The following is a 14579-nucleotide window of genomic DNA, read 5'->3' as shown; positions in this document are numbered from 1 at the left end:
TTACCGGCCATTGTTTTAATCTACTCAAATCAAATTCAAAATAGATTTTTATGAATGTACTGAATATCATTCGGTGCCTTGATGAACATCGCAATGCTGGTCTTGCCTGCATTTCCGGATGAATATACAGCGCAGATACTGCACCGTGAGTTGTGTTGACAGAGTTTAGTGATTTGGAGAAGAGAAAACTTCAGAATTAATAAGTTCATTCATGAAGTTGTGTGAACAACACGTTTTTTTTGTGTAGAACCGAGCACATGCGCACTTTGGTCAGAGCGGTAATAATGCAATTACGGGGTTTACATACCTGTTTATTGCGATTAAAGTCGGCGCCACATAATTGAATGTGAATATCGTTACTACAATTATGAGTTTAATCACATTAGTTTGATCAAAGTATTGCGTTTACATGAGGTAGTATAATCACAATCACAATATTGCCAAAATCCCATTATAATTGCATTATGAGGGTGCATGTAAACGCATTGACTCATACATTAAGTGTTACATAAGTGTCTAAATACATTTTGTGCCCACAGTATACATCAGCTTACTTTAATCAGCCCTTTTCTCTCTTACTCATTCTCTCTCCTGACAGAAAGACAGCAAACCACAGAGACAGCTTTATTCTCCAGCTGACACCACAGAACAGTGAGTACATTATAAGACTGCCTCAAATAAGTTGTTATTCCTTATAAAACAAGAGAAGGGGCAACCGGGATTGATGGGCAGCTCTTAAATGCTGGCATGAAAAATCATACACCGCTGAGAAAAAAGTAGAGGCAGATTAGGGCATAAATTTATGAATGCATCCTACAACGTTATCTGTTTCTTTCAGCACTACAGTCACAAGCGCCTTCTTTATCATCGCCCTGCATCAGGCAGGTTGAGTGATGACGCTTTATACAAGCATATGCGTATGGTAGCATGCAACAGATGACCAGGGTTGGAAATAATAGTCCACAGCGCTGCAAAGAACATTACATTCAGACCTTGTTGTGGTCTCTCTCCCTCTCTTTAATGAATGCTAATGGTTCCTGATTGACAGAGGGCATATTTAAAACGTCACAGTCAAGGAATGTGAGAAAAAGCTGGTCTTGGTGCTAACATAAAAGCCGTCACTCTGGACATTGAAAGTGAATTTCCACCTTATTCGTGCAGCATGTTAATTCACTGGTCTCTCCCTACTAGCTCTGCTAAGTGGATTGATGTAAACTGTGGGTTTGACATCACATTTACATTACATTGATTTCCTTGGCAGATTCTTTCTAGATAAAGTGGCATGCAAGAAAGTAGACATGTTTGTTTTTACCCAGGTGGCACTTATCACAGTAAATATCTGAAGATGCACATCATGTACTGTAGTATAGGTATAAGACATAACACTGTACAAATTAAGGCTTGCATTAGTACTTGTTTTTACTGTTTGTCTTATGTAAATGACCCACGTCGTGCTGCATCAGATGTTTGATGATGTGGGCGAGAAATGAAAGCTTGCAAATGTACATTGACAGATTCATGCTGCTTTCACAAACTCACTTATAGTTTCTGTCAGTCTCTGGCCGGACTTTTCTTTTGTGAGGGGTATCAGGGGTCACCAGGGCCTGAAGTTAACTTTTTTGACCACCAGCCACTGTGGCGGGTGGCTTTAAAAATCCACCCGCCACAGTGACTTTTTACCAGCTAGTTTTTTTTTTTTTACCTCATAAAAGGTGAAAAAAAAAGAATTGCACAAACATTTGTTCTTTAACTTGTAAGAATAGCTGCTACACATTTAAGTGCTGTCAAGTTATTAACGAGATGAGATCCATACAAGTAATAATAACTTTTAGAATACAGATATAGACCAGCTCGTAAACAAATCACACGCGGCTGTGTTGATGGCTGGGCAGCTGTTAGTTAACTTAGGCTACCGGACATTTTCTCACCGGTTCCCAACGCCCAACATCTGTGCAACTGTCATTGTAATGTAGCCTATGTCAGCGTTGCATTATCTCATCTCATCTCACCAACAGTTTAATACTTAACTCACACATTCAAACGTAGTCAGAGAAGGGCCTCATCTTTCTCTCCGATCACATAATAAGGCTACGTTCCGAAACACTCAAACTGCGCTGCTTTCACAGATGCTTTCTTTACTCCAGTAATGTGCCTGCCGCCACATTTTTTAGCTAAAATCCAACGAAATAGCTGACTTCGTTTAAATGTCAAAGAACAACAACTTTGCAAAAAAACCAACAAAAAAAAAACCTTCACAAAGACCCGGCCCCTTTAGTTACTGTTGCTATGTCTGACAAGCTACACTGCGCTCACGCCAAACTCTGGCCAAACCATGATCTCGTATGCAGTGAAAAACACATCGCGCAGCAGAGCGGACACTGACAACACGCTGACAGACAAGACAGAGGTTACTTTTGATATTAAACAAAGTCTCAACGTTAAAATTTGGTCATTTTTAAAGAAATTTAGACAATACCGTTTTGTGGCTCTGTAATATGTCTTGCCAAGATTGCTGTGGTGCCTCAGTTAAAGCTGCTCGTGAACCGATCATATCTTCCTTCTAGTTAATTTATAGCATCAAATAAACATGAATGAACATATGAAGGAATGTAGTTTTAACTGCGGAAAGATGTCAGTAGGTCTACTCAGTACACTACTTTTCAAGTTCAAATCCTCCAACGTTGAACTCTCCTGACTGCTTTGTCGGACAAAAAAGGCGGATTATGATTGGCCAGATCGCCTGTCAATCAAACTCCCCGCGAAGGGTCGATTCTCATTGGCTACCTGCCAATGTGGCAGGTAGATTGACAGTGTTACACGCCAATTGCAGAATTCACCCGCATTTGGCGTGTGGTCGGGTGTTAATTTCAGGCCCAGGGGGTCACTCTGTGAACACAACATGCTTCCGTTTCATTTTACCTAATGTCCTTTCCTTCCTTTAGCCCCTTTCACATTTAAAATTCTGCAAAAGAATACTTGTTTCCAAAATAGAACGTTTATGTTTCTTGACCACTGGCCGTTTTTGAAAGCTAAACCTCACAAAATTGATATCTTGATACTGTATGTGAAGGTTGGAATATGTTTTAGCAGATAAAGACACGTGTCTTGTCACATTTTTAATCACTGTTTTATAAAAGTGACCTTGAGTTGCACTCCTCTCGTCAGTTATAGGCGAGTGCGTAATGAATTTTAATGGAGGGCAGCGAGCCTGGGAACTGCTCTATCAGTCGTCCCTGGATCCGAGACTTGATGGAGCACTGTACTCACCTGCCAGTTTCGTCATAACCCTTCATTCACAACTTTCCTGCAAAATTACACTTTCAAAGAGGCTCCTAGTGAATGTTATGGGTCTATATTTAATGTGAGTCATAACTCTTAAAAGCTCTCATCACTTTTGAGCTGTGGCAGCTTGAATCGCTCACCGTGTGGAAGAGCCAGCGCTTTCTCTCACTGTCGCACGGTGCAGATTGGAGGCTGTCTGGAGACGTATGCGGCTTCTACAGCCTCATTCATCAAGCTGCGACTTCAGCTTTAAGACTTCAGAGAGGAGGGAGGGAAGGAAGATAGGCACAAGGAATCAAGGAATCTGCACGAGAACAGAAATGGTGGAAAGAACAAAAGAAACAAGGGCTGAAGGTCTTGAAGCTAATGCAGTTTCCTGCAGTTTCCTTCTGGTTTGATGACTAGACTTTACTTTAGTAAGTGCTTTTGCTACTTGACCTAAAAGTAAACAACATTTCTAAACATCCCAACTGACTCAACTCAGCAACATTTGTTCAACCAATAATGTGAGTTTGGGGACAGAACTCTCTGTTTGAGCATCAAATGACAGACGCTGGACTTTTGAAAAAGTGGCAAAGTAATGCTTTACAATATTGTGTTACTCCCTAAAAAAGTAACTAATTGAATGACTTAATTACTTTTTATGGAAAGTAATGCTTCACGTTACTTTTTTCGTTAAATAACAAAAAGCAGAAGTTCTATTTTTGGCCAATGTAAAGGCCCTTTCACACCAAAAGTGAAATGAATAAGCCAAATGGAAAAAGTCGGTTTACATTTAGTCTAGAACAATAATCATCATGTTTACACATCGCACACAACGCCTCTGCATTTACTGCTGATTTCTTTCAACATGGAGACAGCAGAGCTGTCAATCAATAAATGTGAAAAAATTATTTGAAAAGCTAACTCAGATATTGTGTTGTATTGTATACATTTAAAAGTACTGTAATGCATTACTTTACTAGTTACTTTAAAAAAGTAACCTGATTATGCAGCTTGAGTTACTTGTAATGTCATCCAACCCAATGGTAGACCCTCTACACTTGGTTTGGTTTGGTTTTATTAATACATGCATTGTCTCAGCAAACTGGCCGATATCACTGGGAATTGGTCTACACTTTTTTTAGCCAATCAGAAATACCCTCTCCCCGTTAATCATTTTGCATGTTCAGATTTGCTCACGTTGGGATTTCTGACATGACTTCAGCGTTGATGGAAACAAGGCACATGGTTTACAAGATTGGGATGGTCTAATTCAGTGCCCTTCAAATGAATATCCTGGTTAAAAATGACCACTTCGATTTACCCTCAAGGCTCGATTACCAGAAAATACATTTGTCTTGTCCCTCAGTTTGTACAAAACAACAACAGTACCTGATAAGCGCTGCAGTCCAGAAATATGAAGCTTGTGTTTTTGTAAAGGATTCTACATTCTACACCAAAAATATTTGTTTTTGTAATGTTTATGTTGTTTATCTTTTTGAGTTGCTTTTCTAGTAGAATTTCTGATTTTAATTAGTTACGTCACTGCAACCCAGTGCCCCTTCTCTGGTATCTCTTGTCAATGGTTTAGTTTTTTTTTAGCAAAGTTTTAAACATTTTACCAAAACAGTGTTGTTAAGCTATTTTCAGCCGTCTTATGCTATCCTGCAAGTCATTATGTGTAATGTTAAATGATTTTACATGCAGAAGTGTTATTCATGCTGCTGCCAACTTGCCTGTCAGATTTCCATTGCATTGCTTGTATTTCAAACTGAGGGACGAGTCATCAATGGCTCCATCCGAAAACCTAGGCAGCTGCCTTTCTGCCCTATCAGGCAATGACTCTGCAGGCGGCAATTGTGCATGAAGATACCTCACAAAGCTGATTTCGGATAGACTTCTAAGGCAGCTTAACGGTTTAATGATATACAGCAAAACAGTGCAAGCTTTGGTGATAACTAAGCGGATATTTAATTACTATTTGCTACAATAGTAATGTATTGCTAGAAATGACATGAAAAGTGGAAAACAATTGTCAAAAACTTACATTTACACACAAACTGACCACCAACCACAACTTTCAGATCCCGTCTTTATGTTTTAGCTCAACTTTCACTGAATGGAAAGCACAGGATTGTGGGATATCAAAGGCAGTGAATGATACATCTATGCTGCCTTCAAAAATCAAGCAGATGATGGTATCTCAGGAGACAGAAAGAGAAGCTAACTTTTGGATTCTGACATAACCTTGATGCCTTTCTTCCTTGGAATGTGTCCTCCGAAGGCACCATTTATCACTTTTCAGATGCAGCCAATATGCTCTGTGGTAATCAACAGTGTGCCTCACTGTCCATAAAGCTTTTCGTATTCAACCTGGAATATTCCTTTAATAAATCTCATTGCAGTGCACTGGGGTCTTAAAATAACTACACCATATTCAGTCTGCTATTTTGTGAGAAATTACAATACCCCTAAATAATGCAAGAAACGTGAAAAAAAATGATATTGTTTACAATCTACCGAACAGTATGACACTTGTTCAAATAGCGTTTACATGCAAAAAATGCCCAATTTTCCCGCAGGAGCACAATTTGTGTCAAAGGAGAGAGATTGAAGCTAATTCTGAAAATTCATGTGGCGCTATTTGGGAGTTTACAGGCTGAATCTTTAATCAAGCAAACGCTTTCTTGAGCTAATTTACATCCATTAGAATGCAGAAATCCCTGTCAGATTCCAATCGATTTGAAGTATCCTTACTTAAAAAGGCCTGACCTATAGCAGGAGAGGTAATGAACTCCATGGATAATGTGCATAATCTGCTGTCTGCAATTTGAAACAGCCATGTTGTTGGGAGAGCACAGGATGTCTAGAAATGCTGCATATTTCACCAGGCTTTGAAAGAACCATTATACTTTCACTTTAAAATAAAAAAGTTATAGCTATATTTTGCTTCATGATTTGCCTCGGTATTCATTGTTTTAATGATGACCAGGGAATGCCATCATTGAGCATATCCCCACACTGAGCTCACGGTTGTTATATTTCAAATAAATATAATGAAGGTCTCCAGTGAAGATTTTGGTATCCATCCTTCAAAAAGAGTGCAGTGTTCAATGTAGGGCAACAGTTGTAAATGTCTTGACCTTTAAGTAAATAATGCATCTAATAGCGGAGTCAAAGGCAAATAACATAGTTGATGAATAGAACATTACCTCAGACCTTCACTCAGCCGTGTAGCTCATCCCAGAAAAGGAGCCATAACTCCAATCTGTCGTCTCAAGCTTTACTGAAATCCTATTTAACCCTTGGATCAGGACCATCTGCACTTTTTTTTTTTTTTTTTTTTTTAAGCAAAACATCAACAACACACACACAGAGACTAACAATGGAGAGTTTCCCCGCTGGACCAGAGGTTGTCAATACTTAGACTGGCACTATGCTGCCTCGGCAGCCTGTTCATTAACTGATCCCTGCCAACCCCACTAGGGAATATGCTAACAACTCGGATAGGACATTCTGACATTCCGAAGCTGGTCTGGATCTTTTTCATAATGGCTTCATCTGCAACTCTAAACCCACATGTTGTCTGTGCCATGGCCAAGTTAGATGGGGGAAATATTGATAGCTTACCTCTTGAAACATAAGGAGATGGGTCCGTCAAGCACTCGTCTTTTTTCTTCCTGCTGTAATCCCCACACCCCTCAAAAGCTCTAACAACTATAGCCTCATTTACCAACTGGCGCCTTTCTTTATTGATCGGAAAGAGAAATAAACAGCAAATTATGCACTGACTTAGTTCTGACTATGAATGCTGATTCTGTAAGGCCATACAGACTTTCTAAGAATAATGTATATATATATATATATATATATATATATATATATATATATATATATATATATATATATATATATATATATATATATATATCTCAATGCCATCGTACATACATACATGTATGTATGTGTAGCCCACATAAACTGCACAGGGCCAAAGTAATTGCTGTGATTCTCCATTCCCCTAGATGGCGCTGCTTCATGTTTATTGGTTGAGCCACTCGGGTGTGTAGCTAAAGAAGATGAGCGATCGTTTTTTTCTTTTATTTTCTACCCTCTTGTCTAGTGCATCGTGAGATGGAGACGGAGTGAGATAAATGTAGTGAAGTAGACCACTTAACACACGGGAGAAATAATTTTCATGTTGATATTAGCTAGTAAGAGTGGCAAGAAGCCTTAGTTATTGTAAGCTGCCGTTTACACTTGTTTTTAAGTTTAAGAATCTCCGGTGAGTACAACAGAAAGAAAACTTTTTGCTAGCATGTCACCTTAAGTTGATTAAAAATGAAACAATAATATATTATGTGCACTTTGTTACTTTGCTATTCCTATTATGTCCTTTGACAATAAGATAAAACCAGTCGGAGATAATTGATATGTTTATCTTTGCTAATCTACCGTTGCTATTTGAAACGCCATTTTGTTTCATACATGCGTTGTTAATGAAGAGATGGCGTAACGTGAATTCATGCATGTTTATTCAGCTACGGGGTTACCCTAATGGGCTAATGTTTTGAGGCGGCCTAGAGCCAGCATAAAGGATTTTTGTAATGCCTTTTGCCATCCTATTTGTGGCTTTATGATTTTGAATTCAGTAACTTTCTAGATTAAACCTGTTTAATTCTGTAAAATAAGCACTTTGCACTATTCACGCATATTTTAACTGACTGTTTTCCAAGTCATATTTGAGGTGATATGTTACAGAGTGCATTATGTTCATGTTTAAACTGAGTGATGTAGAATTAAATTCTGATATTGTTGTTTTCTATGTGTGATTTCACAATTCTTGTGGAATGTTAAATAAATGTTTTGATACTGCGTTTGCTATCAAACAGAGGTCGTAGCCAATTCATTTCAAGAGCCGAACCTAATTTTGATTTTCATTGGTGCCTTAAGTTACGTGAGTTACATCTAGTGGCGAGCGAGCCAGGAGTGTTTTGAGCACGACCAAGTCAGTTAACCCTCTGAGGTCTGAGCTGTTTTCTGGGCCATGGAGGTGTTCTGACATGCTCTGACATTTGTGTTTTTTTCTGTTACTAGTGACATTTTCATTGCTAAAGTCTGATTACACTGTATTCAGCACAAACTCTGCTACAATAATATATCAGCAGCATGTATGTAAAAGTTTGTAGTTTTGAGATAATGACATTTATGCGTGGTTTGTGAAAATACAAAAAAAAATTCTCACTGAAATAAGGCCATGAAACCCATACTGATTATTTCTTCACAAGACTTTTGAAAATTGTATGACATAGCCTAGAATATTTGCTCCAAAACTATGTGAAAATCACCCTGACTGCTCATTCAGATAAGACAATATATTGATTTAAAATTTCTAAGACGTGTTTTGTGTGACAAAGCCATATGCGAAGAGGCGTGATCATCTCATGAATATGTAAGCTTTTAACACCTGAGAAAGACAAAGACACTCCCCTAACTGCCCTATTAGGAGCGATCTGGCCCTGTCATTCAGAGCAACCTTGCACAAAGAATGGCTTTTAGATTGTTTGGATTTATTTACAGCACAACACAATCCAAAAATACAAATGACAAAAGAGCACATTGAAAACAATGATCCAAAGACAGAGACCTTTGTGCCATTCCTAAAAACATTGTACATACCTTTCATTTCCAAGGTGTTTGATTTTCACTTTACCATGTTCATGTACAGAGACTCATGTGAATGTTGAAGTCAGCAGGACTCAGTTGCATCTGGTCCCTGAAAGAAAAAAAAAAAGAAAAAACTGTGAACATAATGATATCAAGAGAAACTATAGGGCTGCACGATTTTGGGAATAGATTTTAGATTTTTCTGGTTAAAATTTCTTTTTAAAATTCACAGAATACACACACACACACACGTTTCCAACAATATATAATGAACACCAGGTTTGTTGTGCCTTGTAGGCATAGGCTACGCAGTGCTGCATAAAATAATAATAACAATAAATTAAATCTTCCAAAAGATTGCAAGAACTATATAGAGAAAAATATATTGATTATCATATGTTACTTAAAATGTTTCCATTCGTTATGATGATATGAAATGAGATAATAGTAAAAACATAAAGCCTAATGTTTGGTGTATTTTTCCTTTCAAACGCAATCGCGCTCCAAAATATGATACATTAAAACCCACAGCGCGCTCCAAAATATGATACTCAAACCCACAGCGCGCTCCAAAATATGATACATTCAAACGCCATCGCGCTCCAAAATATTAAACATTATGGTTATACATATCTATGTTTGAGCAGATATCCACAAACAGTATTTAACAGGAAACACGGGTCTAAATAGTATAATATTCACCATATACAGTATCTAGCAACAGTTCAACTGCAATGTGAAGTTTATGCAACAATACCATAAACTAATAAGTAAGAATTTCTTACCTTACATCTTTCTTGTCTTCAAATCGCGTTCTTCTTCTTCTGAGTTAAATCCAATGTAAGCTCAGACGTGTCTTCCAAACTCGACGAAAAGCAGAGACTTGTGAAGTGTTTTGGTGTTTTGTGTTTGAGGTAACGAGGGCGTTCGCGTCCCATGTGGAGATTTGCATGTGAATCTCTTTTGCGCGAGTGGGCGTGTCGAATTAAAAAGTAATTAGCAAGCGTTTGAGATACTGGACATCCTGTTGGTTTTATGCAAATTACTTAAACAGAGAATATTTGTTTTCAGTTTGAATCCGATCATTTATTTAAAAGTACACACTTAAATGTGTATAAAGGTATATGGCTCATAAATGTGTGAGAAGTATTCGCTGAGTTTTGATTCAGTTTATAGACGTGCTCAAGAAAAAAAAGTTCACCGCGACGGAGAGGCAGAACGCACACCCTGTTTATTTTCTTTATTTTACAAAAGCACAATGTTTTGATTTGATTGTAAGTGGACACATACAAAAGTAGAAATATCACAGATTATTTTTTTATATTTCTTTTTTCTGTATAACCATAAATGACGGAGTAATTTAAGTTTATGTTGCTGCTGTGTGAAAAAAAATCCAGCAAAACGCGTCGGCGCGTTTCTCGACCTCAGAGGGTACTCAAACAAACAGTCACAGACTCTAGCGACTCTGACCATAGCACGACACCCCTCATTCATAGATCTAGGAAGAGAAATGACGTTACTAAGCCCGCCCCACATGCTTCCAAGCAAGTGAAAATAAAGCCCAAATCAGAGTCGCTCCCACTTCGGCTGATGACCTGGATGAGGAAGTGTTGAATCCACCAGAGGTGAGGCGCATTGTTGTCGAGCATGTGATAAAAAATGATGCACCAAAGTCTCAAAATGATTCCAAGAGGTTGCGCTCATTCTCTGGCAGAGTGCATAAGCAGCCAGGCGAAGCCGACTTTGAAACATGGCTACTCCATGTAGAGCTTATGTTCTGTGACAATGTCTCTGTTGAAGCACAGAGGAGGAGGATATTAGAGAGTTTGCTTCCTCCAGCCTCAGATATCGTTAGGCATCTAGGTTCATCAGGTCATCCCAGAGACTATATGAGGCTGTTGGAGTCTACGTATGGCCTGGTAGAAGATGGCGAAGAGATATTTTCCAAATTCCTGAACACAAACCAGGATCCAGGAGAAAAGGCTTCCACTTACCTGCAGAGATTGCAAACGCTGCTGAGCACTGCAGTGAAGAGAGAAGGGGTAAGGCCGTCCGATGTAAACCGTCACCTGATGAAGCAGTTCAAGCGTGGCTGTTGGGACCACGACCTTGTTCTTCAGCTAGAGCTGAAAACTGATAAACCCCTCGACTTTGCTGAGTTCTTACTGCAGCTGAGAACAGAAGAGGACAAGAGAGCTACCAAACTCGACCGTATGAGCCGCCATTTGGGGGCCTCCAAAGGAAAATCCTCAGTGAACGTTCAAACGGTGGCCAACTTCTCCTGCCTTACTGATCACAATGCCAGTGTGTTACAAGCATACATATCTGAGACTGAAAGCTTGAGGAAACAAGTTGCTGAGCTACAAATGCAGCTCAACACCAAGAAATCCAAAAAAGAGAGAAGACGTGAGGCTGCAGCTCTTGAGTCTGGCCTACATCCACCCCCACTTCGAGCTGAGGCTCAAATTCACCAAGCGACTCCACAAGTTACACTTAGAGCACAGCCAAAAGCCTGGTTCTGTTTTAGATGTGGGGATGACGGCCACATAGCCAGAATGTGTGAGAACCCCATGAACAAGGATGCAGTTGACCTGAAATACACAGAACTGAAGTTAAAGCAGGATGAGTGGAAAACAAAACAGAGCTCTTTAAACTGGGCGAGGCTCCGGTAGAGGGACGTCCCGGAGCCAATGACAGAGACAGTAGTCCTAAAAACAAGTGGAAAACCCAGAGAGCCAAGTGTTTCTCCATTGGACCCACTAGAGATGATCTCATGAATGGATTAGTTGGATCAAGATCAATGTCAACATTGGAGGAATTCAACATGAGTGCCTCATTGATTCAGGCTCACAAGTGACCACAATCTCCAAGTCGTTTCATGACTCCCATTTAGCTTCTCATCCAATTTGTCCTTTGGCTAACCTCATTGAAGTAGAGGGTGCAGCAGGCCAGCGTGTACCTTATATTGGTTAAATCGAGATCGATATACTCTTTCCAGAGACTTTCACGGGTAGCCCCAAGACGGTTAGCACACTAGCCCTCGTCGTTCCTGATTCAAGTGCCTCTGTTCATGTCTCTGTCCTTATTGGCACTAATGCTCTGGACGTTTTGTATGATGGGTTCAGTGAGGAGATTGGTGGGCCTGTCCTTGAGAACTGTGCGTATGCTGTTCTCATCCAACATTTGCACAGTCTGTATAAGAATAAAACACAAGACAAAAACAGAGTGAATAAAGTCAAACTTCTTCACAAGAAGGCAATAGTCGTCCCAGCAGGCCAGAAAATGGCAGTAGATGGCTATACGAGGAACGTGAATAGTCTTCCTGGCACTCCCCTATTGGTAGATTTCCCATCTCACTCATACTTACCAAACGGGTTGACTTTTTGCAGTTATGTCATGTCAAGTCCTGGACGAACATCTTTTAAAGTGCCTATTTTGCTCAAGAATGAAACCCCACACAGCGTCACAGTGCCAGCACACTGCGTCTTGGCAGAGCTCACCGCTCCATTATCTGTTTCCCCACTTACCTCTTTAACGGGCGAAGACCTAACCAAGAGTGAACAGTCACCCTCTGCTAGCACCACAACTGGGTGCTACACACTGCATTCAGTGGCTCCAGAAAACCCCATCTCTTTCGATTTTGGTGACTCGCCACTCTCCGAGGAGTGGAAAGAAAGGATTACAAAGAGGCTGAATTCAATTCCTGAAGTCTTTGCGAGTGGTGACCTTGACTATGGACATACAACAGCAGTCAAGCACAAGATCTGTCTTTCTGATCCAACACCCTTTAAGCAGAGAGTGAGACCCATCCACCCATCCGATTACGAAGCTGTCCGGCTCCAATTGGAAGAGCTGTATGACGCAAACATCATAAGAGAGTCTGAGAGTCCATTTGCATCACCAGTTGTAATTGTAAAAAAGAAGAGTGGCAAAATTCAATTCAAGACTCTCATTGGAAAGTTAACAACTGCTCCAATTTAGGGCTTTGCCAATCCTCGACTGCCATATGTTCTCCATACCGATGCTAGTCTTCATGGCCTTGGGGCAGCTCTTTATCAACAGCAAGATGGACAGATTAAAGTTATTGCCTACGCCAGTAGGGGGTTGTCAAACTGCGAGAGGAGATACCCCACACATAAGCTAGAGTTTCTTGCCCTTAAGTGGGCAATAACTGACAAATTGTCTGACTATCTCTACGGAGCTGAGTTCACCGTTGTCACTGACAACAACCCCTTGACATATGTATTATCATCCGCCAAACTGGACGCTGCTGGCCACCGGTGGCTAGCAGCCCTGTCAAACTTCAACTTCAATATCCAGTATCGGGCTGGCAAGAGAAATCAAGATGCCGACGGCTTATCCAGACATCCACATGACCTTAATGAGACAGATCTGAGTGCCGAAGCTGAAGACGATAGAGTGTTGCAGTTCCTGTCAAAGTTTCTAAAAGAACAGAGTGACGCCACTTTTCCAAAAGAAGCAATTAAAGCTGTATGCCAGAGACATGAGCTAGATGGAGCTTCCAGTACAGGGGAAGAGAGTAATCACTCGCCTGTGATCGTTGAATCCCTGGCCATGGATGCAAGTGCTATCCCAGCCGAGTTCACTCATGCTGATATGCTTCCAGGTTCCAGCACCCTTCCCAGAATGTCACAGTTGGAATGGGCTGCAGAACAGAGAGCTGATCCAATAATCAGCAGAATTCTGGACATACTCACCACAGGAAAACGCCTCTCCTATCGTGTCAGACAGAAAGAGGACAGAGAAGTCCATCTCTTGCTTCGAGTGCAGGATCAACTCGTCATTGACAATGCGGTCCTTTACCGTAAAAGGATGAACAGCGGTGAGCCATTTTTCCAGCTTGTTCTTCCCACAAAATATCGTGAAACAGCTCTAGAAGGTCTCCATGATTCAGTTGGACACATGGGATTCGAGAGGACCATAGACCTTGTCCGCACGCGCTTTTATTGGCCAAAAATGTCTACAGACATAGATAGGAAGTTGCGAACCTGTGAGAGATGTATTCGTCGCAAAGCAAAAGCTGAGAGGACAGCCCGCCTTGTGAACATTAGGACCAGCAGACCGCTCGAACTAGTCTGCATGGATTACCTGTCTTTGGAACCTGATGGCCGTGGGACAAAGGACATTCTAGTAATAACTGACCATTTTACGAAGTATGCTGTTGCAGTACCTACTGCAGACCAGAAGGTCAAGACAGTAGCCAAGACGTTGTGGAACAGTTTCTTTGTTCACTATGGCATACCTGAGCGTCTACATAGTGATCAAGGTCGGGATTTTGAGTCTGCCGTAATCAAAGACCTTTGCCTGCTGTTAGGCATGTGCCGGTATCACATTTTCATGCTGCGATTAATTGAGTGAGCTTTTATCACGGTATACGGTATTATCACGATATTTTAATTGCACATGAGAAACAGATGGATTGGGGGTGGTGTAAAAAATAAATAAAACTTGCATCACAAGGTGTAATTGTGATTGTCAAAACATTTGGTAACTAAACAGAATTTTATTAAGTTTAGTGACAACATGTTACAATGATTACATGGTACAATGACTGGTAGGCTACTGTTTCTATTGCTTAACACACATTTAACGATTTCAATTCAATACTTGGGATTTGATTTAAATCT

The sequence above is a fragment of the Leuciscus leuciscus genome (assembly GCF_965113295.1).
Source record: "Leuciscus leuciscus genome assembly, chromosome: 21".
Classification (NCBI taxonomy): domain Eukaryota; kingdom Metazoa; phylum Chordata; class Actinopteri; order Cypriniformes; family Leuciscidae; genus Leuciscus; species Leuciscus leuciscus.
This window is presented reverse-complemented; position numbering follows the sequence as displayed.